Genomic DNA, 24,106 nt, shown 5'->3' with positions numbered 1-24,106 from the left:
ATAAATTTATCAGAAAGTACAGCACAGATCGAGGCCACTTGGCCTATCCTGCATGTGTTGGCTGTAATAGAATGACCCAGGCTTTACAGCGTTCTGTACTCACCAATGAGAGCAACAATTTCAGACTGCGTACTCTGCCATCTATGTTGTTATAACCTGTTTATTCAATGTATTTCTTTGACAGCTGCTCACCTTGTTTCCTGGTTTCTTTCCCAGCCCTAACTCCATTCCCCGTGGCCTTGAGGGGTTACCATTTCTGCTGTTTAATCTCTCCTGCCTTCTCCCGTGTGACAGACTGTCTTTTTGTCCTTGTCTCACTCCCAGCTTGCTCACTACTTGTTACACTTCTGATGGCTCCCAGACCTCTGTGACTTCACTGCGTCCCCCGGGTCAGTGGCACGAGTTTTGAATTCTCTTCCTCATGAGATTATCGGAAATCTTTCTGGCTGCAGTTTCCCCCAGATTTTATTTTGAAAAAAAAAGAGGATTTGCGTCAGAGTCAAGTATTTGCAAGCCTTCATCCACAATCCTGAGCACTTAGACATAATATGTGACCCTCCCACAGATGTGCAGGTTTGATGGATTGGCTGTGCTAACATGGCCTGTAGTGTGTAGGTTCGACGGGTTGGGTTAGCCATGCTAAACGTGGGGTTATGGTGGGACAGCAGGTCATTGCAGACTCGATGGACCGAATAGTCTCTTTGTGCGCCTAAGGGACTCTGTAATTCTAACTAGTTGTGATTGTTGTCACATTTTCCTAAGTCCAGGTTCATTCAACTCAGGTACACATGCTGCCTTTTGTGTTTCTGTAGGTGCTCACTCAATCCTTTCCTTCTGTTTTACATCAATTTCACACTGTATGTGAGGGTGGGAATGAATGTGTAAATTTAAATACTCCAACCGAAACCCCTCACAAGTCAGGAACTGTTTCTGCTACTAGCATCACTCACAACAGGAAAATAAAGGTTCAGTCACAAATCTGACAGAAACACAGTAGTTATAATCACCAGGAAAGGCTTAACAGCTTAAAACTCTTTTCTTAAGAAAAGAGGAGGCTGAGAGACAATTTGGTACACGTAGGAAGCTTTGTGTCTGTGTTTTCAGAGGTTTGAGGTTGAAATCATTGGGTTGAAGCATGCTTCATTGCCCCAGGTCATCCAAGGTGCTATCTAAATGTGCATCTTTCTTTCTGCCTATCTGTCTGAGTCAACAATCAGATGGATATGTCATTGTCTGAGTGTTTTTCCAAATCCCTGAATGAATTTGCCTCCCCCCACAATCTCAGGTGCCAGCTGCCTCTAGCCCACCCACATGGGCATGTTGAAGAGCATGACAGGAGAATGGATTGAAACCAAGAGTTCAATGGCAGAATGAAATAGGAAGAAGGAAATAGACGGGATTTTTGGATCCCAGGGGATACAGACTCCAGGATTAGTCCTTGTGGGCATTCCCGCAGTAACACGAGACAGCATTCCATGATGAGAGTTAAATCCGGGTGGCAGTAGAGGGAACCACTGAGCATGAGCAGGTTTATTTCAAACACAGGAGGTTTGTTCAGTCAGTAACAGTGTGTTAGACATGGGTGTGAAGTGAGCAATGAGGGGAAATGTTACCACAAGCTGCAGATGGATAACTTTCATTGGAACAGGAGGAAGCCATTCACCCCTTCAACCCTGCTTTGCCATTCAAGAGATCATAGCTGATTTGTGGCCTAAGTTGCAATGTTCAAAACTCACCAAACACATCAATAAACTCCTCTGCAACAGACAAGATCAATATACAAAAACGAAACATCTGCAAATGCTGGGAAATCAGGAACAAATACAGAAATTGCTGGAAAAAAATCAACAGATCTGGCTGCATCTGTGGAGAGTGAACCTTTGGGTCCAGTGACCGGTCAGGTGACCACCTGCAGCTGACCATTCTGCCTTTTCTGCAACACTCTCTGGAACAGGTTCCAGTGCAAGGGGAATGAGATTATCAATAACAACTGAGAGAAACAGGAGGACGTGCTCAATCAGAATAAAACCCATTTTGGTCTTTCACCTTTAATTCAACTATAAAAAATTATTCATTATCATTTCAGAAATAAGATAATAGGCCAGAAATCAACTCTTCATGTCATTGGGTCTGGGAGACTGTGTTAATTCTGACCTGGTCCAGCCTACATGTGAATCCAGACATTGAATAACGTGGTTGACTCTGAACGATCTCTTGGGCAGTTAGAATGGATGACAAATGCTGCCCCAGCAAGTGATGCCGTGATCCCATGAACAAACAAAACAAATCCAATCACTGTGGTTACTTGTGAACTCGCCGGTGTTATTGGAAATGGACGAATGGGAAGGTTTATGGGGTAAAGGGAGAAGAATGCATTCAGTGAGGTGATCCTTTGGAGAGCTGATAAGCCAATCAGCCTCCTTTCGTACAGTAACAATTCAGTAAATATTTCATTCTGAGCCATCTGAGGAAATATCAGAGCAGGGTTTATAAAGAGGTCAGATTGAATGAGTGTCTCGGTGAACACAATTGAGACACAGGTACAGAGAGGTTTTGGGATGGATTAAATTATATTTTATACATTTGCATAGTCATCAACATTACAGCAGTTAAAACTGGGAGTTATTTATGCAGCTGAAGGGGATGCTGGGTAAAGATACCGGAGTTAGTGCTTATTTTATTCCAGGCACACCAGGCGAGGAGCACATCCTTCCTGTATCTATCCTCTCGAGCTCTTGAAGATTTTTCTTCCTTTGAAGTGTTTCATGTTTAGATACTCCAGAGAAGACAGCTTCAAGCTCCTCAATCTCTCCTGCCAGGGCAATATTGCTGTTTGAATTCAATTCACTAGCATGTTACTGGCTGCTTCATGGACTAGAACTGGCAATTGAGACTGAAAGGTTCCTGTATAAAATATCTTCAATGGTATTCCCAGACGTGAGTGGTTTTAGAGAAATGACCTTGACTTACAGGCATTGAGTGTCAGAGCACTTCCTGTTGTGGGGCATCCTGTTTAGATTCAATCTATTGATAACTATTAGAACTGACTTGCACTGGCTCCGTCAAAGTGGTCAGAGCATTATGGCTGTCATTGAAGCTGGTAACAAACTTCCCATGGGTTAAAAATCGTAAATAATAGAGTAGGTACGAGGTCTGAGTGCACTGTTGGAGTATTGATGTTGTGGTTAATCACATTAACTCGGCTGGAGTTGACTTAATTTATATTGTCTCTTGCTGAATCTCAGGATGTCTCTCTGGGCAGTAAGTCTCCACAAACAGCAGTCTGACAATGAGCAGGGATCATCTGTTTTGATTTAAATTGTGACTGTAGCACTGCTGCTTCACAGCACCAGGTACAAGGTTGGAGTCCAGACAGGGAGGGAATATTTCCCTGGAGTTTGAGTAACTGGAAAGAGATGGCGTCCGGCAATAGACAGGATTTTGTTTTACAAGACATTTGAAATTTTTAAAAACTGTTATATTCAGATAGTTTCATTTCTTTTCTTTTAAGTTTTATTTATTGTGGAATAAATAGCTACAATATTTTAAAACCAACTTCACAAATGTTAAATAAAATCCATCAAACCGTCCCTCACTGAAAACTGTTGTGGAAGTGCAATCTCCTGGAGAATCCCTGCCCACTTCTTCCTACCCGGGCTCCATGGCTATATACATACCTGGGAGATAGCAGCAGGAGGAGACGATTCAGCCTTTCAATCCTGCTCCAGCATTCAGTGGGAAACAGCTGACCATCCAGCTCAGTCTCCTGTTCCTGTGTGTTCCAATCCCCTTTCATGGCTTTACCTTGAAGAACTATATCTAAGTCCTCCTTTGGCTTCACCACCTTTTGTTCCAGTGACGTTGCGGTGTTACTGTGTGGGTGTAGGCAGGGGTAATGTGATGGTGCTGCCTCCTGGACGATGCACTCAGCGTCCCTCATCATCCTGCAGTAACATCAACTGGGTTTTAGCAACTAGAGATAGAAACCATTTGCAGGATATGGGCATCACTGGCTCAGCCAGCATTTATTCCCCATCTCTAGTTACCCTTGAGAAGGTGGTAGTGAGCTGCTGCCTCGTACCATTCACAGTCCATTTGGTGCAGAAAGACCGACAATGCTGGGAGGGAGAGTGTTGCAGGATTTTGGCCGAGTGATTCTCTATCTTTGCTTCTTCAAATGTTGTTTAACTTAATCACAATCTGCATATGATTTTGAGATTTCAGTCTGCAAATCTTCACCATCTAGCACCCTGTATAAAGGAATATGTACAGATTAGAAATTCAGAGCAGACAATTCTAGTTTCTCTGGAATATCTTTTTCCCCCTTTCTTCCCTCAAAGCTATAACCCTCCAGCCCACTTACTCTCTCCCACCGTTCTGACTCTACTACCCCCTAAGGAACACCCTCCCCATTCTCATGGAGTTGTTGATAAACAGGTCTTTGCCACCACTTCCTGTCCCTGGTTAGACGCTGCACCCTTTCTGGGTTCACTTCCTTTCCCTTCAGTTGGTGCAAGTCAATAATGTAACAGCAGAATGAAACAAAAGGAAACAGACAGGGAGGTGGCAGATCCTGGACAGTAGAGGAACCTTCAGTCTGGGAGAATGGGTCAGATCTTTCTTTGTTTCTCATTGGTAGATTCCAGTGTTATGACAAGTTGGGGATGGAACTTGGTCCCATGTGGGTGTGGTGACACTTTGACCCTCCAACAGATCAATACTACAATCAAATACGTTCCTCCTCCAGACAATCACAGTGTGAAATCCTTTCCACTAGTTACCCCAAAGCACATGCTCCAAAACTTACACACATTCTGTACTTGTGCAGTGCCAGGTTTCTCCACAGACGTGTGGTCCCTGCCTCGGAATTTGGGAGTTGCAGTCCTCATGCAGGCACTGGATCCCTGTCTCTGGAACGTGAATGAAAAGTGTGGGGTGGAAGATGTTGTGTATTGGATCCCCATTCAGACACACGGGACTTGTGGGCTGTCACTGGGATTTACTGAGACATCCGCTTAGACAACCTGATTTCTGATGTAAGGAACATAGATTCAGCTAATTGGGGGTTAGGGAGGTTAATAAGGCGCAGCAGGTTTTAAGCAGAGGTGGCTCAGTGGCTAGCACTGCTGCCTCACAGCATCAGAGACCTTAGGCGACTGTGGGGAACTTACACATTCTCCCCATGTTTGCATGGTTTCGTGCAGTTCTCCAGTTTCCTCACACAGTCCAAAGATGTGCAGGTTATGTGGATTGCCCATGCTAAATTGCTGACAGTGTCCATGCATATGCCGGTCAGACAATTAGCCATGGGAAATGCAATGTTACAGGGAATGAGTGGGTCTGAACGGGATGCACATCATAGGGTTGGTGTGGACTCGATGGATGAATACCCTGTTTCTGCACTATAGGGACTCTATTCTATTCTCATGAGGAAGAATGTACTTATCTCGATATGTTGTGAATCTGTGGAATTCCCTACTCAAAATGCGGTGGATGCCAGGACAATGAGCCAATGTAATGAAGAGATACAGATGTTGAATTTGCAATGGGTTGAAGGGTGAGAAAGAGCTGGCAGGAAAATCCAGCTGAGACCGATGTGAGCATAATGATCACCGTATTAAATGGTGGGGCTGGTTCTCCTGTGCCCAGTGCATCTCTTCTTACGGTAATAACTGGAAATCTGAATCCAAAACTCACCACTTTCACCAAAGGAGATTTTCGGAAAATGACATAGTCAGGTGGATTAGTGTTCCAAGCTTAGATAGTGAGGAAGTGTGTAGGAGATAATGATTTTGCAATTTTAAACTGAGGGGAGACAGTGATTTATGGTTTTAGATTGCGTCGTACATTCGCATGTCCAGTGTACGCTGTTGTGAATATCCATCCTGTACTTTATTACAAAGCCAAGGTCACTGACAATGAAAACCAAAACACCCAGATAACATCGTCTCACCTCGTAATCTGATAAAAGACTTGTGATAAGTCTGGTTGAACTTAGAACACAGATGGAAAGCTGGAAGATTAGATCCACTCCCAAGATCCTGTGCTTTTTAAACAAAAGGAGACTACAATAGGATGAGGCAGAAGTTGGGTAATGTAGACTGGAAATATAGACTTTACGGTGGGAAAGTTGACAGACTGCGGGAATATCAAAGCAATTTTTCAAACTGCTCAGCAAAAGTATATATCAGAGAAAAGGAAGGACAGTAGGAAAAGGAATAATCTGCCATGGGTGGCTTAGGAAATAAGAGAGTCTATCAACTGAAATAGAATGCATACAAATTGCCAAAGACCATGGAGAAACTAGGAGTTTCGAAAATCTTTAAAGATCAACAGAAAGCGAGATGGGATTGGGGGAGAAAAGTGATGAGTAGCTATCCCCAGGGCCAGAATAGCAGTTTACCTGCGAGAGGGGAACCTATTGTGTGGGGAACATGTGGCCTCTAATTGTTGAAGCACTGAACTGTTACCATAGAGATAATCCTGATCAAGTTAAAAATCACAGCACACTCCAAAAGCTTGTACTTCCAAATAATCCTGTTCCACGATAACCTGGTGATGTGTGATTTTTAAACTTTGTCCATCCCATCACCGGCTCCTCCACATCAGAATCCTGATAGAAAGCCCCACTGAAACTGAAGCGCCTGTCAGATACTTGAGGGAGCCTCGGGGGCGTGGGGGAGAGGTGTGTGGTTTAACCAGAAAGTGCTGAACTGAACTAGACTTTCTAACTGACCGTCGCCATGGAGATAATACTGAGAGACAGTCTCTATTCAAAACCACAAAGCACAAAGGTATAAGAATGGGAGCGGCACATCGGACAGGTGGGGAGTTACCTGATGCTGCCTGGAGGTGTTCTGCATGTACACTATCCAGGTAACTGCCATGCCTCATCAATAAAGACTCAAAGAAGACCTCTCAGAGTTCTGTGCCTAGTTATAGCTATCTAGCAGGGTTCAGAAAAATAAGTACACAGCAGTCAGTCTTCACAGTGGTGGAGGATACGAAGAACATGCCAGTAATTGATAAGGAGACTGAGGAAGGTGAGGACCTAGATAACCATTATCATGAAAGAGTTAGAGCTGGGCAAGGTATTGGAGCTAAAGGGAGACAAGTCTCATTGCCCTGATGGAATACATCCCAGGATACCAACATAGTTAGTGGGAGAAATAGCAAATGCACTTAGAGTTATAAAATCCTACAGCAGAGACAGGACCTTTGGCCCAAACTGGCCCATGCCGACCAGAATGTTAATCCACGCTAACCCCATTTCCCTGCACTTGGCCCATCTGCTTCTGACCCTTTCCTATCCATGTATTTGTCCAAATGTCTTTTACCTGTTGTGAGTGTTCCTGCCTGAACCACTTGCACTGGCAGCTCATTCCGTATACATACCACCCTCTGTGTAAAACAGTTGCCCCCCCCCTCCCCCAGCTTCCCTTTTATTCTTTCTCCTCTAACCTTAAACTGATCCAATCAAGCCGTCCAATTCTTCAGTTACTGGGAGAAGAGACTGAGTGCATTCACCTTATCCAGGCCTCTCATGGTGTTATACACTTCGAGAAAAGAACCCCCTTTGTTTCCTCTGCTCTAAACATAAAATCCTCACTGGTCCAACCTCTCCCTATAACTCAGACCCCTGAGCCCTGGCAACATCCTTGTAAATTGTTCTGCACTTTTTACAGTTTAATTTCTGAAACCTACATTACATTCATCATATTGCCAGTATTTCCCCACAGCGCTGGAACCGACATGACAATGTCAATGGATTAGAATCCATGATCGAGAATGAACTCCTTTACAACAATCCCGTTTTCATAGTGTTTCCCATGGTGCAGGTATCCTTGTGTCTTTCTGGTTGCATGGTTAATTAAAGACTTCTCCTTCTATAAAGCAAAGTTGTGGCTTAATTGTTCCTGGGAAATGTGCCATGATTTTCCAGACTTTCAAAAGCAAATGGAATCTCTCTCCCCAGTCACCATGCTGACATGGACTTGGCTGTGTCTCAGTACTTTTGCAGTCACACTGACATTTGGGATATTCGCCCACGGACAGAATACTCCCTTTCCTTCCAGATGAAAAGGCCAATGATATTCAGAGCGGCACGGATCAAGTAACTATCACATCTGAACATGAAGTTCAATTTGAATTTCTCATCCGCAAATCCACCCTTTCAGTACCTTACAACAGAGCACACAAGTTACCACTGTTAATACAGGATGGAAATTCATAAGACAATTGTAGTATTAAACTGTAGCTTCCTTGTTCCTCCAAAGCTTTAAGCCTCAGTCTCACAATTTCTCTCTTCTGTGAACTGAAATCCAAACCAATCCCCCACTCCTTTCCTCCACACCCAGTTCTCACACACTCTCTCTTCGAATTCAGTTTCCTAGCTCCTGATGAGAACCATCCAGCATACACTGCTTCCTGCAACTCTGGCCAAGACCCATCTTACTAAAATGAGCCAAATTAGAATTCTAATTGCAGGCCCATCCTTGTCCCTTTCCATAACAACTCTGAATCTTCACAAAAGAGTTCTGATAATTTTCTGCAAAACGCTGCACCACTGATAGTCTGATCACATGTCAGGGTAGCAAGAAAGGGGCGATTCCCCTGGGTCCTGCTCCCAGAGGGATGACGCTGCTAATGACAGATTAATTCCTCACACCCACAGCCTCCTTCCCAGGCACTGACCAAGACTGCACGTACTCCCACAGTTGCCAGCACTGCGACCGTGCACTGGTCTCCCTCCTACAGCACGTGCTCCCGATCATACAGGAGTCCGGGTGATTTACAGCAGCTGCTGCCCAATATATCAGAATCCCTACAGTATGGAAACAGGCCCTTCGGCCAAACAAGTCCATACTGACCCTGCAAACAGTAACTTACACAGACCCATGCCCCCTAACTAATGTAACTAATACTATGGGCAATTTAGAATGGCCAATTCACCTGCCCTGCACATCTTTGGATTGTGGGAGGAAACCCGCTCAGACACGGGGAACACGCGCAAACTCCACACAGACAGTCGCTCGTGACTGGAATCGAACCCGGGTACCTGATGCTGTGAGGCAGCAGTGCTAACCACTGAGCCGTCTCTTTCGAGTGGAGGGGGCGTGTCTGGAGGACTGGGTCAATGGGATTGTGAACAGTGAATGAATGTGGAGGACACTGGGTGATGGACAAGTCAGTGAGCGACAGGATCAGTGCAGCAGCAAGAGGGGATCCTGGACAAACTGAGCAATGGGAGAGTCTGACAGGAGAGAAACTACAGGAAGGTTCTGTTTCGAGGCTCAGGCAGGGACAGCTGGGAGACAGCATGGCCTGGTGGCTTGGGCAGGTTTACTAATCAGCCTCTTCAAAGATGCTTTTACACAACTCTGAGCCTGATCCTCCTAGTCCAGAGGTAAGGACACTTACACTATTTCCTGGTGGGCAAGGGATACAGGGACTGCCTTTCAAAAGGAACTCACCTGTGTTGGTGACATTAACAGGACTCATTACAGACTCACTGACAAAATGCTGGTGTACTTAAACTTCATCCAGAATATTAACACCTATAACTGGGCAACGCAGACCCCAATGTACAGAGTTAAATCCTGGATACTAATAACAGCTTTGTGCATGGGAAATCATATCTCATGAATTTGACTCAGAAGTAACAAAAAGGATTGCTGAGGTCAGAGCATGGACATGATCTACATGGATTCAGTAACGTGTTTGACAAGGTTCCTCATGGGAGACTGGTCAGCAAGGTTAGATCGCATGGAGTACAGAACTGGCCCGAAAGTAAAAGGCAGAGGGTGCTTTTCAGGCTGAAGGCCTGTGACCAGTGGAGTGTCACAAGGATCGGTGCTGGATCCACTACTTTTCGCCATTTATATCCATGATTTGGATGTGAACATAAGAGGTATTGTCAGTAAGTTTGCAGATGACACCAAAATGGGAGGTGTAGCAGACAGTGAAAAAGATTACCTCAGAGTACAAGGGGATCTGGATCAGAAGGGTGAATGGGCTGAGGAGTTCAGTTCAGAAAAATGCAAGCTGCTGCATTTTGGAAAAGCAAACTTTAGCAGGACTTACACAGTTTATAGTAAGTTCCAGGGGAGTGCTGTTAAACAAAGAGTCCTTAGAGTGCAGGTTCATAGTTCTTTGACAGTAGAGTAGCAAGTAGATAGGATAGTGAAGGCGGCAGTTAGTCTGCTTGCCTTTATTGGTCAGAGCATTGAGTGTAACGCTTCGGAGGTCATATTGCGGCTGTACAGGACATTGATTCGGCAACTTTTGTAATATTCCATGCAATTCTGGTCTCCTTCCTATCAGATGGATGTTCTCAAACTTGAAAGGGGCCAGAAAAGAAGTACAGGATGTTGCCAGGGTTGGATAGGCTGTTTTCCCTGGAGCGTTAGAGGCTTAACGGTGACCTGAAAGAGATTTTTAAAATCAGGCCGGGCATGGATAGGGTAAATAGACAAGATATTTTCCCTGCGGAGGGGGAAGTACAGAACTAGGGGGCTGAGAGGGGAGGGTAGGCAGAGAGGGGGTGGGCGGAGGGTAAGAGAGGGTGGATGGATTGAGAGGGTTGGGACAGAAATGGGTGGGGACAGAGAGGGGGGATAGAGAGGGGAAGCACAGAAATGGATGGGGACAGAAAGCGGGATTAGAGAGGAGGGGAACAGACAGGGGGATCAGAGGGGGCGACCGACCGACAGTTGGGGGGGCGACCGACAAAGAGGGGGAACAGACTGAGGGGGGGGGGCAACCGATGGAGGGGTAAAGAGACGGGTGTGCGACCGACAGGGGGGCGACTGACAGAGGGGGGACAGACCGAGGGGGCAAAAGATGGGGGGACAGACCGACAGATTGTGGGACAGACCAACGGGGGAGGGACGACCGACGAGGTGGGGGAGCCGACAAAGGACTGACCGACAGGAGGGGGGCAACCAGACAGAGTGGGGGGAGGGAGGGGGGGAACCAGACAGAGTGGGGGGAGGTAGGGGGGAACAGAGAGGGGGAAGATGGAGAGTTATTTTATAGATCTACAACTCAACCCTGTTCGTGTTTTCTCCTCCTCACCTTAATTTCCTCTGAAGGGCTCAGGACAACTGCATAGTTCCTGGAAAGTGGAGTTTCAGGGAGATCAGGTGCTGAATGTGGCATTTGGGACACTGACCTTTAATGGAATGTGCAGTTCAACAAATGGACTCTGGTTTGATTCCACTGTCTGTGTGGTATTTGTACATTCTCCCCGTGTGTCTGCGTGGGCTTCCTCTGGGTGCTCTTAATTTCCTCCCACAATTCCAAAGACATGCACTTTAGATGGATTAGCTTTGTGTAATGGTAGGTTACAGAGTTAGGGTGGAATATTGTTCCGATGGTTGGTATGGTCTCATGGGCAGAAAGGCCTGCTTCCACACTGTAGGGATTCTGTCACTGAGTATAGGGGTTAGGAGGTCACGTTGTGGCTGAGTAGGGCATTGGTGAGGCCAGTTTTAGTGTACTGCATTCAATTGTGTTCGCCATGATTTCAGAAAGATGTTATCAGAATAGGACTCAACCTCTTAATGGCAAGTTCTTGGGAAGTGTTGACAAACAAACAGACCACGCAGTGTAGGTTGATTGTTCCTTGAAGGTGTGGTTGAAGGTAGACAGGTTGGTGTAGGTGGTGAGCTGTATGCTAGCTGTTATTGGGCAGTGCATTGAGGATAGGAGTTGGGAGATCATGTTTTGGTTGTACAGTTTATTGGCTCGGCCACTTTTGGAATCCCCAGACTGCTTTCAATTCCAGTCTCCCTGCTTTAGGAAAGATGTTGGGAAACTTGCAAGAGTTCAGCAAAGTTTTACCTTGTGGTGCCAGTATTGGAACATTTGAACCATAGGAAGAGGCTGAATAGGCTGAGGCTATTTCCCTGCAGCACTGGACACTTTAGGTGGCTTTATCGAACTTTATAAAATTATGAGGAGCAATGATAGGGTGACTAGTCATGGTTTCTTTTTTCCCAGGGTAGGGGAGACCAAACAAATGTGAATCTTTTTTCCAATGTGCAAATGACAAATTCTAGAGGAGAGATGGCAAGTTTAAAGGATGTGAAAACCGAAACAACTGAAGATGCTGGAAACCAGGAAGAGAAACAGAAGTTTCTGGAAAAAGCTTAGCAGGTCTAACAGCAGGTGCGAAAATAAATTAGAGTTAACGTATCTGAGGAAGGGTGACCAGACCAGAAACTTTAACTGATTTTCCTTCACAGATGCTGCATGACCTGCTGAGCATTTCCAACAACATCTGTGCAAGTTTAAAGGAAGTTGTTTGGAGTATATACCTGAGAGTAACTTTATAAAGTGCGAGTCAGACCACATCTGGAGAAATGACAGAAGTTTTGGTCCCTTTATTTAAGGAAATACATCATTTCATCAGAGGCATTTCACAGAAAATTGACTGGGATGATCCCTGGTTTGCAGGGATTATTTTTTAAGAAAAGACTGAAGACGTTGGGACTCTACTCACTGGATTTGGGAGGAATGAGAGGGGATCTCATTGTAACATGCAGGATACGTAAGGAGTTTGACAGTGTAAATACTGAGTGGATTAGATTAGATTAGATTACTTAGTGTGGAAACAGGCCCTTCGGCCCAACAAGTCCACACTGCCCCGCCGAAGCGCAACCCACCCATACCCCTACATTTACCCCTTACCTAACACTACGGGCAATTTGAGCATGGCCAACTCACCTGACCTGCACATCTTTGCACTGTGGGAGGAAACCAGAGCACCCGGAGGAAACTCACGCAGACACGGGGAGAACGTGCAAACTCCACACAGTCAGTCGCCTGAGGCGGGAATTTAACCCGGGTCTCTGACGCTGTGAGGCAGCAGTGCTAACCACTGTGTGCCGCCGTGTGATGTTTCCTATGTGAGGGGTTTCATTAGCAATGGAGCTGGAATGAGGTGGAGATCAGCAACAATTTAAGAGATTGGAATTCCTGGTGTTTGTGATTGTGTAGGTGTCTGATCAGAAGGTCACCTTGGGGTCAGATAGGAGAGCAATATTGTGAAGAGTGCGGTTCTGCCTCAGACAGTTCCCAGGGAGAGGGAGGGGCTCAGCAGTAAGGGAAAGTAATTTGTAATAGCAACTGAAGGCAATGGGTTTAATCATTGCAACGGTCCGTTGTAGGAAATTGCAGCCAATCGCGTAGTGGGAGTGTGATGAGCAGTTTGATAACTGAGTAATGGAGAGGGATGATGGGGAGGGAGAGCTGGGCATTGTCAGTGTACATGTGAAACCTAACACGGTGCTTTTGGACGATGTCACCTCTTGGCAGTGTGTAGGTGAGAAACAGGACGGACCAAGGCGAGATCCTTGAGGGACACCAAATATAAGGAATTCAGAAAGGAAAGGGAAAGTCGGGATGGAGCAGGTTTTCCAACAACGGTGGGGTCAAATATTAGTTTGTAGCAGAATGGGAGAGAAAGACATAACCAGAAAAAACAGACAGGTAGAACAAGGAACAATATGTGATTTGGTGAGGGGGAGTGATGAGGAGGAGGAGCAGCCCAACTCCAAAAGCACTATTTCTACATTAGTGACATCACCCAACTCCACCCTAGTCTCAGCTCATTGACCGAAATACTCGTCCATCCCTGTGTTATCTCCAGACTTCATTATCCAAACACTCCTGGCCAGCCTCCCACATTCAACTTAAATGTAATCTCAAGAGTATCTAAAACCCTCCTGCCCAAGTGCTCACTTGTACCAAAACTTGTTGATCCATCAAAAGGCTCCTATTAACAAGCATCAATTTAAAATTCTCACCCTTGATGTAATTCCTGGCTGTGAACATCCCTGTCTCCCTGCACCACACAACCTGTGAGACCCCGACAACTCATTTTCTTTCAGACTCCCAACGATGTGTTTATTCATTGCTTCAACTGTCCAGCTGTTTCTACTGTTGCCAAGGCAACGCGGTCTGGAATTCCCACCCTAACCCCCTCAGACCTGCTTTCCTCCTTTAAGGTATTCCTGAAAACCTGCTTATTAGGCAATTCTTTTGATCACCTGACCTAATATCCCCATCTGTGGCCTTATGTCAGAAGTTCTCAATAGTATTTCTGTGGAATTATAAACATGTTAAAAAAACTGTTGTTGATTTGCACATACATTGTCAACTCTTCACTGTCGCTGAGTGAATAATCTATAACAGCTCTTACCCAACCACATTGTGGGAGCACCTTCACCACACGAATTGCAGCTGTACAAGGAATTCAAACATCACCTTCTCCACAGGCAATAGGGCTTTGGCACTGATCAATGGTATCTGTGGAGGGAAAAACACACAGTTGATATTTCAGGGAGTGCAAAATGCATTATAGGGAGGGAAAATGGTGCAGAATTTGGATTTTGAAATTTGTGTTTTACAATGTGCACTAAGTTCTATAAAACCTCTTATCCCATACCATGAAAACTTCCTCCTCTTCCTGGTCTATGTCCTTCCTTTCCCCTGCCCTTCACCTTCACACATTTCCAATGCCTTGGTCACAACAACACTGAGCTGTCAGTGAAGTTTATCATGTGGTTGAGTATTGTCCCGCCCCTCATTCACTCCGATTGGTTGAAGGACCAACTAGCACCTCTAGCCCCCGCTCCCCCACTCTTATTGGTCGTGCGCTGACATCAATAATCCGAGGCCCATTGTGGGCTTGAGCATGCTCAGTGCTTCCTGCTTTTGCTGCTGTTCATTAGGTATGAGAGAGAGAGGGCTCATCCCTATTTCTCCTGATGTCAGACAATAACAACAACTACCTGCATTGTATGGAGCCTTTCACATTGACAAATCTCCTAAAATGCATCACGAATGATGGAAACGTTGATTAAAGAGAACGATTTTTAGATACATCCTTAAGGCGGACAGAGGGGGTTCGGGAGGATATTCCAAAGGTTTGTGTCCTTGGCAGCTTCAATCGTGGAGTGATATAGGTGGGCAACAGCTTACAATGGAGACAGTGGCTAACCATAGGTTAACAACCTCATGTCGTAGCCCCCTACCCCACACACCAGTCCTTGTTCTCACAGCCTGCCATTACACTTTCCCTATGGTTAGCCACTAACTGTCTCCATTAACAGCTAATCACCCTCCCCCAGCCAGATGGTTATCCTTTATCCAACTGTTCCTCTCACTCTATCCCCACCTATCCTTTACTCCTTTTATCCTTCTCCCACACTATCTTCTGAACATAAACTTACTTTTATTCTCAGTAACATCTGTTCTGTGGAAGGGACATCGGATTTTAAACTTTAACTCTGATTTCTCTTCACAGATGCTGCCAGACCTGCTGAGCATTTCCAGAACCTCCCGGTTGTTGTTTCTGATTTACATCTTCTGCAGTTTTTGGTTTTAATTTACCGGGAGTTTGTAATTTAGGTCCAACAGCATCTGTCCCAGTCTCTGCTGTCTCTCCCAACCCCAAACAGTGACACTGCACTTGCACAGCTCATGGACAGGTGTTGTCTTGCTGGCCACACCCCCATTCAATCCCATTGGCTGCAGGACCACACAGATCTCCTCCCATTAGTCTAGAGCTGCCGTTAATCAGCCAGGCCCCATTGTGATGAGAGTGGAGGGCTAATCCCTCTCTCTGCCCTGGGATGAGCTTCATCATTCACAGTGAATGGGGCAGTATCACAGAGCACAGGGCCTGGGGGCTATTCAGCCCAATGGGGCTGTACTCTCTCCCTTTGGAGATGCTGCAAGTCTGTCCCAAGTCCCCCCTCCATGTGCCCACAGCCCCCCAAATCTTTCCTTAAAAAGTAAATTCCAAGTCTGTTTCAGAATACCTGCTGAATCTGTGTCGTTCAGACTGTTCCAGATGCTCAGAACCTTGAGTAAAATAGTGTTCACATTTTCACCTTGTATTATTTGCCAATTACTTGAAAGTAGTTACTAAAAATTGTGACAGTGTTAACAATTCCCCTCTCTCTCTCTCTGCAAATTCAAGACCTTGGAACCAAATCTGCACCAGATCGAAATCACTGCTTCACCTTCTCAGCCCCAAGGATAATTATCTGTGCTTCAGCTAGCTCTCCACACAATAGAGGAATACATCTTAATTTATTAAGATCAAAGAAACAGACCTTCGGTCCAATTCGTCCGTGCCAACAAGGAATCCTAAACTAATGGATTCCCATTTACCATCTATTGTCCTGCATCCATCAAAACCCTTCTTATTCATGCACCCAATTGGAAGCCTTTTAAATGTTGTGCTTTTATCAGCCTCCACTACTTCATCTGGTAGCTCCTCCCATACACACACCACACTCAGCTTGAAAACGTTGCCACTTAGATCCCTTTTAAATCTTTGCCCTCTCAACTTCAACCCATGTGCTCTAGTTTTGGACCCACCTAACCTGAGGAAATAGGACTCCGGCTGCTCACCTTATTCACATCCCTCGTGATTTTATAAATCTCCATGAAGTCACCTCTCAGTCTTTGACTCTCCAGAGAAAATAGCCCCAGCCTATTCAGCCTCTCCCTGTAGCCCAAATCCTCCAATCCTGGCAACGTTTTTGTAAATCTCGTCCAAACCTTTTCAAGTTTCACAACATCCTTCCCAGAACAGGGAAATTCAAACTGAAATCAGAATTCCAGATGTGGCTTAATCAACGTCCTGTCCAGCCACAGTATGACGTCCCAGCTTCTGTATTCAATGCATTGACCAATAACGGAGTGTGTAAATGGAGTCCCATTTGCCAGCGGTTCACCCTTATCCCTCTAAAACCTTCCTATTCATATACCCAATCAAATGCCTTTTAAATGCTGCAATTGTACTATCCTCCACCCCTTCCTCTGGCAGCTCATTCCCTACTTGCAATGCCCTCAACATGAATAAGATGCCCCTTAGATCCCTTTTAAATCTTTTCCCTCTCACCTTAAGCCTGTACCCTCTAGTTCTGGACCCACCGAACTTGGGAAAAAGTCCCTGACTGCTTACCTTATCCATGCCCTTCATGATTTTATAAGATCACCTCTCAGCCTCCAACTCTCCAGGGAAAATAGTCCCAGTCTATTCAGCCTTTTCCAATAGCTCAAACCGTCCAACCCTGGCAAAATCCTTGCAAATATTTTCTGAACAATTTCAAGTTTCTCAACATTATTCCAAGAACGGGGAGATTGGAACTGAAAACAGAATTCCAGACGGGCTTTAATCAGTGCCCTGTCTTGCCACAATATGACGTCACAACAGCTGCATTCAATGCATTGACCAATAACAGGGGCGGGGGTACCAAATGCTACATTCACTACCCTGCCTACCTGTGACTCTACTTTCAAGCAACTATAAACCTGCACTCCAAGGTCTCTTTGTTCAGCAATATTCCCCAGGACTTTACCATTAAGTGTATAAATCCTGCCCTGATTTGTCTTTCCAAAATACAACAGCTCACATTTATCTAAATTGAACTCATTCTGCCATTCCTCGCCCCAGTGGCCCATCTGATCAAGATCCTGTTGTATTCTGAACTAACCTTCTTCACTGTCCACTACACCTCCAATTTTGGTGTCTTCTGTAAACCTACTGACCATACCTCATATAGTCACATCCAAGTCATTTATTTAAGGGCCCAATATCCATCCTTGCAGCACATTGCTCCTCACAGGCCTCCAGTCCGCAAAACAACCCTCCATCATCATCCTCTGTCTCCTACCTTCAAGGCAGTTTTGTAATGGCTTGCTCTCCCTGCATGCCATGTTATCTAACCCTGCGAACCAGTCTGCTTTGTGGAACCTTGTTGAATGTCCATATAAACAACATTCACCGCCTGGCTTCATCAATTTTCTTTGTCACTTCAAAACATTTAGTCAAGTTAGTGAGACATGATTGTGCATGTACAAAGCCACATTGACTCTCCCTGTCATTCCTTACCTTTCCAAATAGATGGATATCCTGTCCCTCAGAATCCCTTCCAACAACTTGGCTGCCACTGACTTCAGGCTCACTGTTCTCTTGTTCCATGGCCTCTCCTTACCACCTTTTTAAAATAATGGCACCTCACCTGTCGCTATCAACGATACAAATACCTCAGGAGAGCTGAAAATGTGTTGCTGGAAAAGCGCAGCAGGTCAGGCAGCATCCAGGGAACAGGAGAATCAAAGTTTCGGGCAACGAAACGTCGATTCTCCAGTTCCACTGATGCTGCCTGACCTGCTGCGCTTTTCCAGCAAAACATTTTCAGCTCTGATCTCCAGCATCTGCAGACCTCACTTTTACCTCAGGAGAGGCCCAACAATCACTTCACTAGATTTCCAGAAAGTTCCAGAATACACCTGATCATTTTCCAGGGCTTTATCCACCTTGATGCGATTTAAGACATCCAGTACCACCTCCTCTGTAACATGGACACTTTTCAAGTTATCACTGTTTATTTCTCCAAACTCTCGAGCTTCCATATACTTCTCCAGTAAAAATAACGTGAAATATTTGCATATCTTTCGCACCCCCTGTGGTTCCATAGACAGCCTTGTTGACCTTTAAGGGGTCCTATTCTCTGGTCCAGTTAATCTTTTGTCTGTGATATATTTGTTTAATCTCTTTGGATTCTATTCCAGGACATCCCAGAAAGGCCTACTTCACGGACCATAAATTTCCTCTGACTTGATCAACACATACCCTCCACTTCCCGCACCTCCGCCTTTACCCCACCCCTCCAGCCACAATAAAGAATATAACCCTGCGGTCTTCACCTTCCACCCCACTAATCTCCAGATACAGCGCATCAACCTCTGTTATTTCTGCTACCTAAAGTCAGACCCCACCACCAGAGACATATTTCCCTCCCCACCTTTATCTGCGTTCCGCAGAGACCATTCCCGCTGCGCCTTCCTTGTTCGGTCCACACCCTCCCACCAACCCACACTCCACACCCTTGACCCTCCCTTGCCACTATGGGAGATGTAAAACATGCGGCCACACCTCCTTCTGACCTCTGTCCAAGACCTCAAAAGGATCTTTTCACATTAGGCAGAGGTTTGACTGCCCATCCCAAAATCTCATATACTGCATCTGGACACTATGGGAAATTTAACATGGTTCATCCAACTAACCTACACATCTTCGGACTGTGGGAGGAAACTGGAACACCCGGAAGAAACCCTCACAGACACTGGGGAGAATGTGACAACTTGAACACAGGCAGTCGCCTGAGGCTGGAATCAAACCCAGGCCGCTGGTGCTGAGGAAGCAGCGCTAACCACTGAGCCACAATACTGTGGGATCTTTGGTGCTGATGCGCTGCCCCACTGATACCTCAGTCACTCACCCTGCCTCATTTCCTAAGTGGCAGTGATGACGGAGTGAAATTATCGCTAGACAGTTAATCCAGAGACCCAGATAACGTTCCGGTGACCCGGGTTTGAATCCCATCACGGCAGATTTTGGAACGGGAATTCAATAAATATCTGGAAAAAATAATCTAGTGACGACAAGGAATCCATTGTCAATTGTTGGAAAAACCAATGTTGTTCACTCATGACCTTTCGGGAAGGAAAATGCCATCCTTACCTGGCCTGGTCTGCATGGGACTCCAGACCTATAGCAACGTGGTTGACTCTTAACTGCCCTTTGGGTAAACGCAGCAATAAATGCTGGCCGAGCCAGTGACGACCTCATCCTGTGAATGAATAAAGAAAACAGGTCAGGTTTTGTTCCTTCTCTAGTCGGTACATCCTACAAACTGAATCTGAAACATTCTCGTACACAGTGAACAAATACCTTTCCATCCAAGCCCTTAACACTACAGCACTCCGAGGCCATGTTGGTAAAGTTAAAACCCCTTATCATTGCATCCATATTATTCTTACAGATAACTGAGGTCTCCTGGCAAAATTGTGTCTCAATTCCCCGCTGACTATTGGGAGAGAGTCTATAATACAATCCCAGTAGGATGGTCATCCCTTTGTTATTTCTCAGTACCAAGCAAATAACTTGCCTGGATGTACTCCCAGGAATACCCTCCCAAAGCCCAGCCATAATGTTATCTCTAATCAAAAACACCTCTCTCCCTGCTCTGTTGGCCACTTTCTATCCTTGCTATAGCATCTATACCCTGGAACATTAAGCTGCTCGTCCTATCCATCCCGGAGTGATGCCTCTGTAATTGCTGTAATATCCCAGTGCCATGTTCAAAACCATACCTTGTGCCTACCTCCCTGACTTGTAAGGCCTCTTGCACTGAAATAAATGCAGTGCAACTGGTCCGTCGCACCTCATTCTGTGACTTGCTCTTGCCTGCCTTGACAGTCTGACTGGTGAACAGTACCAGCCTCAGACTCGCCTCTTTTCTCACTATCTCTTTAGGATTACCCCGACTCCCTCACAGGTTTAATGCCTCCCGAGTGGCACTAGCAAATCTCCCTGCTCGTCAGGGCCCCATGCTTTCCCCTTCCTTTGCCATTGGTACCAATGTACAATGTCCTCCCACTGGTTATTTTCCCTTTTGAGAATATTCTGCTCCCTCTGTGAGACATCCTTGACACTGGCACCAGGGCAGCACCACCCCATTCTGATGTCTCACTGTCAGCTGCAGAAATGGCAGACTGTGCCCCTGACTGGAGAGTCCCCTATCACCATCGATCGTGTGGAACTGGATATACCTCACATTATGTTAGAAGCCAGTCTCAGTACCAGTAACTTGGCTGTCAGTGCTACATTCCCCTGAAAGTCTATTACCACCTACATTTTCCAAAACAATACACTTGCCTGAGATGGGGATAGCCACAGGAGACTCCTGCAGTACCGACCTACCCCCCTAGCTTTCCTGGCGATAATCCATCTACCTGACTGTATCTGCAGTATCCTGCATTCCTGAGACTGCCACCTATTACACCCCCCGTCTCCTGTCAATTCCTCACTGCCTTTAATCACTCCTCCACCAATCCATGCGATCCAATAGGATTAGCAATCACACTTGCTGCAGACATAATCATCAGGATCATTGAAACTCTCCCTAATCTCCCACATCCGACAGGAACAGCACGCCACTCTACAACAGGCCATCTCTCCGCCTTAACAATCTACAGACCAAGACAAAGGCACAGTCTTACTGCTCAAAAAATACTGCCCGAGAATAACTTAATGCTTACGGTTCATATCTTAAACATTTAATCAAGGGACCGTAAGACATTAAAAAGAAATCCTCACCTTACTCACTATTGTAGATTGAATAAAATAAAACCAGCTAAGATTGACATTTGAAGAGACTGAAACTCACTGAGCTGATCCCCGGCTCGGAGTACTTCCAAGGGTGAGGTCTCTCGGAGGGCAGCTGTGAAATGTTACTGTTTCTCTTCTCTGCCCGCTCCATTTCCAAAGAGGTTTTTAACTTCACAGCAAGTCAGCTCAGAGAGGTCACTGCTTGGTTTTACTCACTGGGTTGCCTTTGCTGCCCAGACCAGTATTTCTTGGCCACCTTTACTTGTCTTGGAGAAGGTGGTGGTTAACCGCCTCCCTGAAATGCTGCAGTCCATGTACACCACAGTGATGTTTGGACAACAATCCCCCTCTGGCCCCAGATCCCTCGCTGTCTCTGTAATCCCCCTCCGGCTTCAGAAATTACATGTCCATGGCATAAGATTTTTATTTGGATTCATTTTTGTTTAATAAACCCCCCCCCCCCCCAAGAAAGTGAAATATTTCCCCCCCAAACAAATTTCTGTTGATTGACCTTTCGGAGAGGCTGACACATGGACGTTGCAGTATTTTATCTCACATTGTACACCTAGAATGATGGAACTTTCTTTTAACATTGCTAAAAGGGAGGCAATGGCTTAATGGTATTCCTGCCAGATGAGTGACATGTGCAATGTTCCAAGGATTAGGGATAGAATCCCAACATGGCTGATGGTGGCATCGGAATTCAATACAATCTAGAATGAAAAGGCGAATGATGACCATGAAACTATTGTCGATTGTTAAATACCCATCTGGTTCACTAATGTCCTGTAGGGAAGGAAACGGTCATCCTCACCTGATCTGGCCAACATGTGACTCCAGACCCACAGCAATGTTGTTAACTCTCAACTGCCCTCAGGAAAAATACTTTACAAACTGTTAACAAATACTCCGCAGGTATCACTTAAAAACTGGCAGTTCACCTTGGGACCATGTGAATTTCTGAACGGCCTGAACTAAAACTGAGTTTCAGCCTCACCTTCTCCCCGTCTCACATCAGTCTGTTTACACCCAACTCCAGAACACTCTCATTGAGCCAAGCAGCCTGCATAGTGCTGCCCTTTCATTTTCATTGTCTGCTCATACCTACATTGCCCTCAGCCTCCTGTACTGTTCGAATGCATCTCAATGGGAGCTCAGGGACAGCACCTCATTTCTCAAATCAGCCCTTTGTAACCCCTGTGAGTTTTAAACCAGTTTGAATAACATCAAGAAATGCTTAAGTAGTGCAAAGGCTACGGGCCCTGCCAATATTCTGGCAATAATACTGATGGCTTGTGCTCCAGAACTTGCCACCAACCGAGCCAAGTACCACTCCAGCACTGGCATCTACCGACAATGTAGAACATTGCCCAGGCATGTTCAACACAGGGCAATCTAACCCAGGCAATTTCCCTCTATCAGTCCACACTCGATCAGCAGTAAAGTGATGGAAAATGTCATGAACAGGGCTATCAAGCAGCAGCTGCTCAGCAACAGCCAACTGAGTGACACTCATTTTAGGCTCCACCAGGGCCACTCAGCTCCCGATTGTGTTACCGCCCTGATTCACAACCTGACGACCAACTGAATTCCAGAGGTAAGGTGACGGTGACAGCCCAGTCCCACTCCAAGATCACTATTTCTAGCTGATTCTACCCTTGTCTCAGCTCATATACTCTCATCCACCTTGTGTTATCTCCAGAATTCATTATCCAAACACACTCCTACCAGCTTCCCACATTCAATCTCCCTGTAATCTCAAGAAAAACTAAATCTCTGCTGCCCAAGTACTCCCTTGTACCAAAACATGTTGATCCATCAAAAGGCTCCTATTCATAATCAACAACATAGAGCCACAGAGATATACAGCATGGAAACAGACCCTTCAATCCAACCCGTCCATGCCGACCAGATATTCCAACCCAATGTAGTCTCATCGGCCAGCACCTGGCCCACATCCCTCAATTTAAAATTCTCATTCTTGATTTAATTCCTGGTTGTGATCATCCCTAGCTTGCCGCATCACACATCCTTGAAGACCTCGACAACCCATTGTGTTCGAAACACCCAATGATCTGTTCATTCATTATTTCACCTGTGTGGCTGCTTTTACAGTTGCCAAAGCAACATTTTCTGAAATTCGCAGCCAAAACCTCACAGGTCTGCTTTCCTCCTTTAAGACATTCCTCAAAGCCTGCTTATTTGGCAATGCTTTTGGTCACCTGACCTAACATCATCAGTCTCTGACCTTATGCCTAAAGTTCCCAATAATATTTTTGTGAAAGTATAAGCAGGATAATAAAACTACAAACTGTTCTTGATTTGGACATTACCTTCAAATCATCACTGTTGCTGTCATGAATAACCTATAATGCCACTTACCCAACCACACTGTGAGAGCACCTTCACCACAAAAAATGCAGCTGTACAAGAAAGTCAAACATCATCCTCTCCACAGGCAACAGGGCTTTGGCATTAATCACTGGAAGGAGAAACACAGTCGATGTTTCAGGGAGTGCAAAACGGATTACAGGGAATGAAAATGGTGCAGAATTTGATAGTCAGAAATGGAAGGAAAATGCATTTGCTTATTGGGAAAAAAGAATTCTCGACTGTCAAAGATTTTCCAGAAAAAAATTAATAAGCAGCATATGGTCAGGGGCTGTGCGGCAGTGAAAAATTAACTTACAAAAATGTCTGTAAAAGTAAGAGTAAAATACTAAACAGACCAAATATACACCCATTGTTTGAGACTGAGGAAGCTAGATATTGACACAGTGGTCATGAGGGAGCCCAGAGATGAAGCAGAGCAGTATAAGCTGTTATGATCCCACATAGAGATGCATAGCACCGACACAGACCCTTCGGTCTAACTCATCCACGCCAACCAGGTTTCCAAACCTAATC

At 45.5% G+C, this 24,106-nt stretch overlaps 1 long non-coding RNA gene across 1 annotated transcript; it reads right to left on the bottom strand.

Moving 5' to 3' along the window:
* Positions 1-3,800: 3,800 nt before the first annotated feature.
* On the bottom strand, positions 3,801-19,659 carry LOC148138795 (uncharacterized). The gene is made up of 3 exons (XR_015753834.1): positions 19,550-19,659; positions 14,207-14,313; positions 3,801-4,250 (listed from the first exon to the last, which is right to left on the bottom strand). It is a non-coding gene; the product is annotated as an uncharacterized LOC148138795 (long non-coding RNA).
* Positions 19,660-24,106: the final 4,447 nt, after the last annotated feature.

This window comes from Chiloscyllium plagiosum, unplaced genomic scaffold (genome assembly GCF_037043375.1).
Source record: "Chiloscyllium plagiosum isolate Xiang-an unplaced genomic scaffold, Cpla_swu_hap1 HiC_scaffold_39, whole genome shotgun sequence".
Lineage (NCBI taxonomy): Eukaryota > Metazoa > Chordata > Chondrichthyes > Orectolobiformes > Hemiscylliidae > Chiloscyllium > Chiloscyllium plagiosum.
The sequence above is the reverse complement of the archived record's forward strand: the minus strand, read 5'-3'. Positions and strand labels throughout refer to the sequence as shown.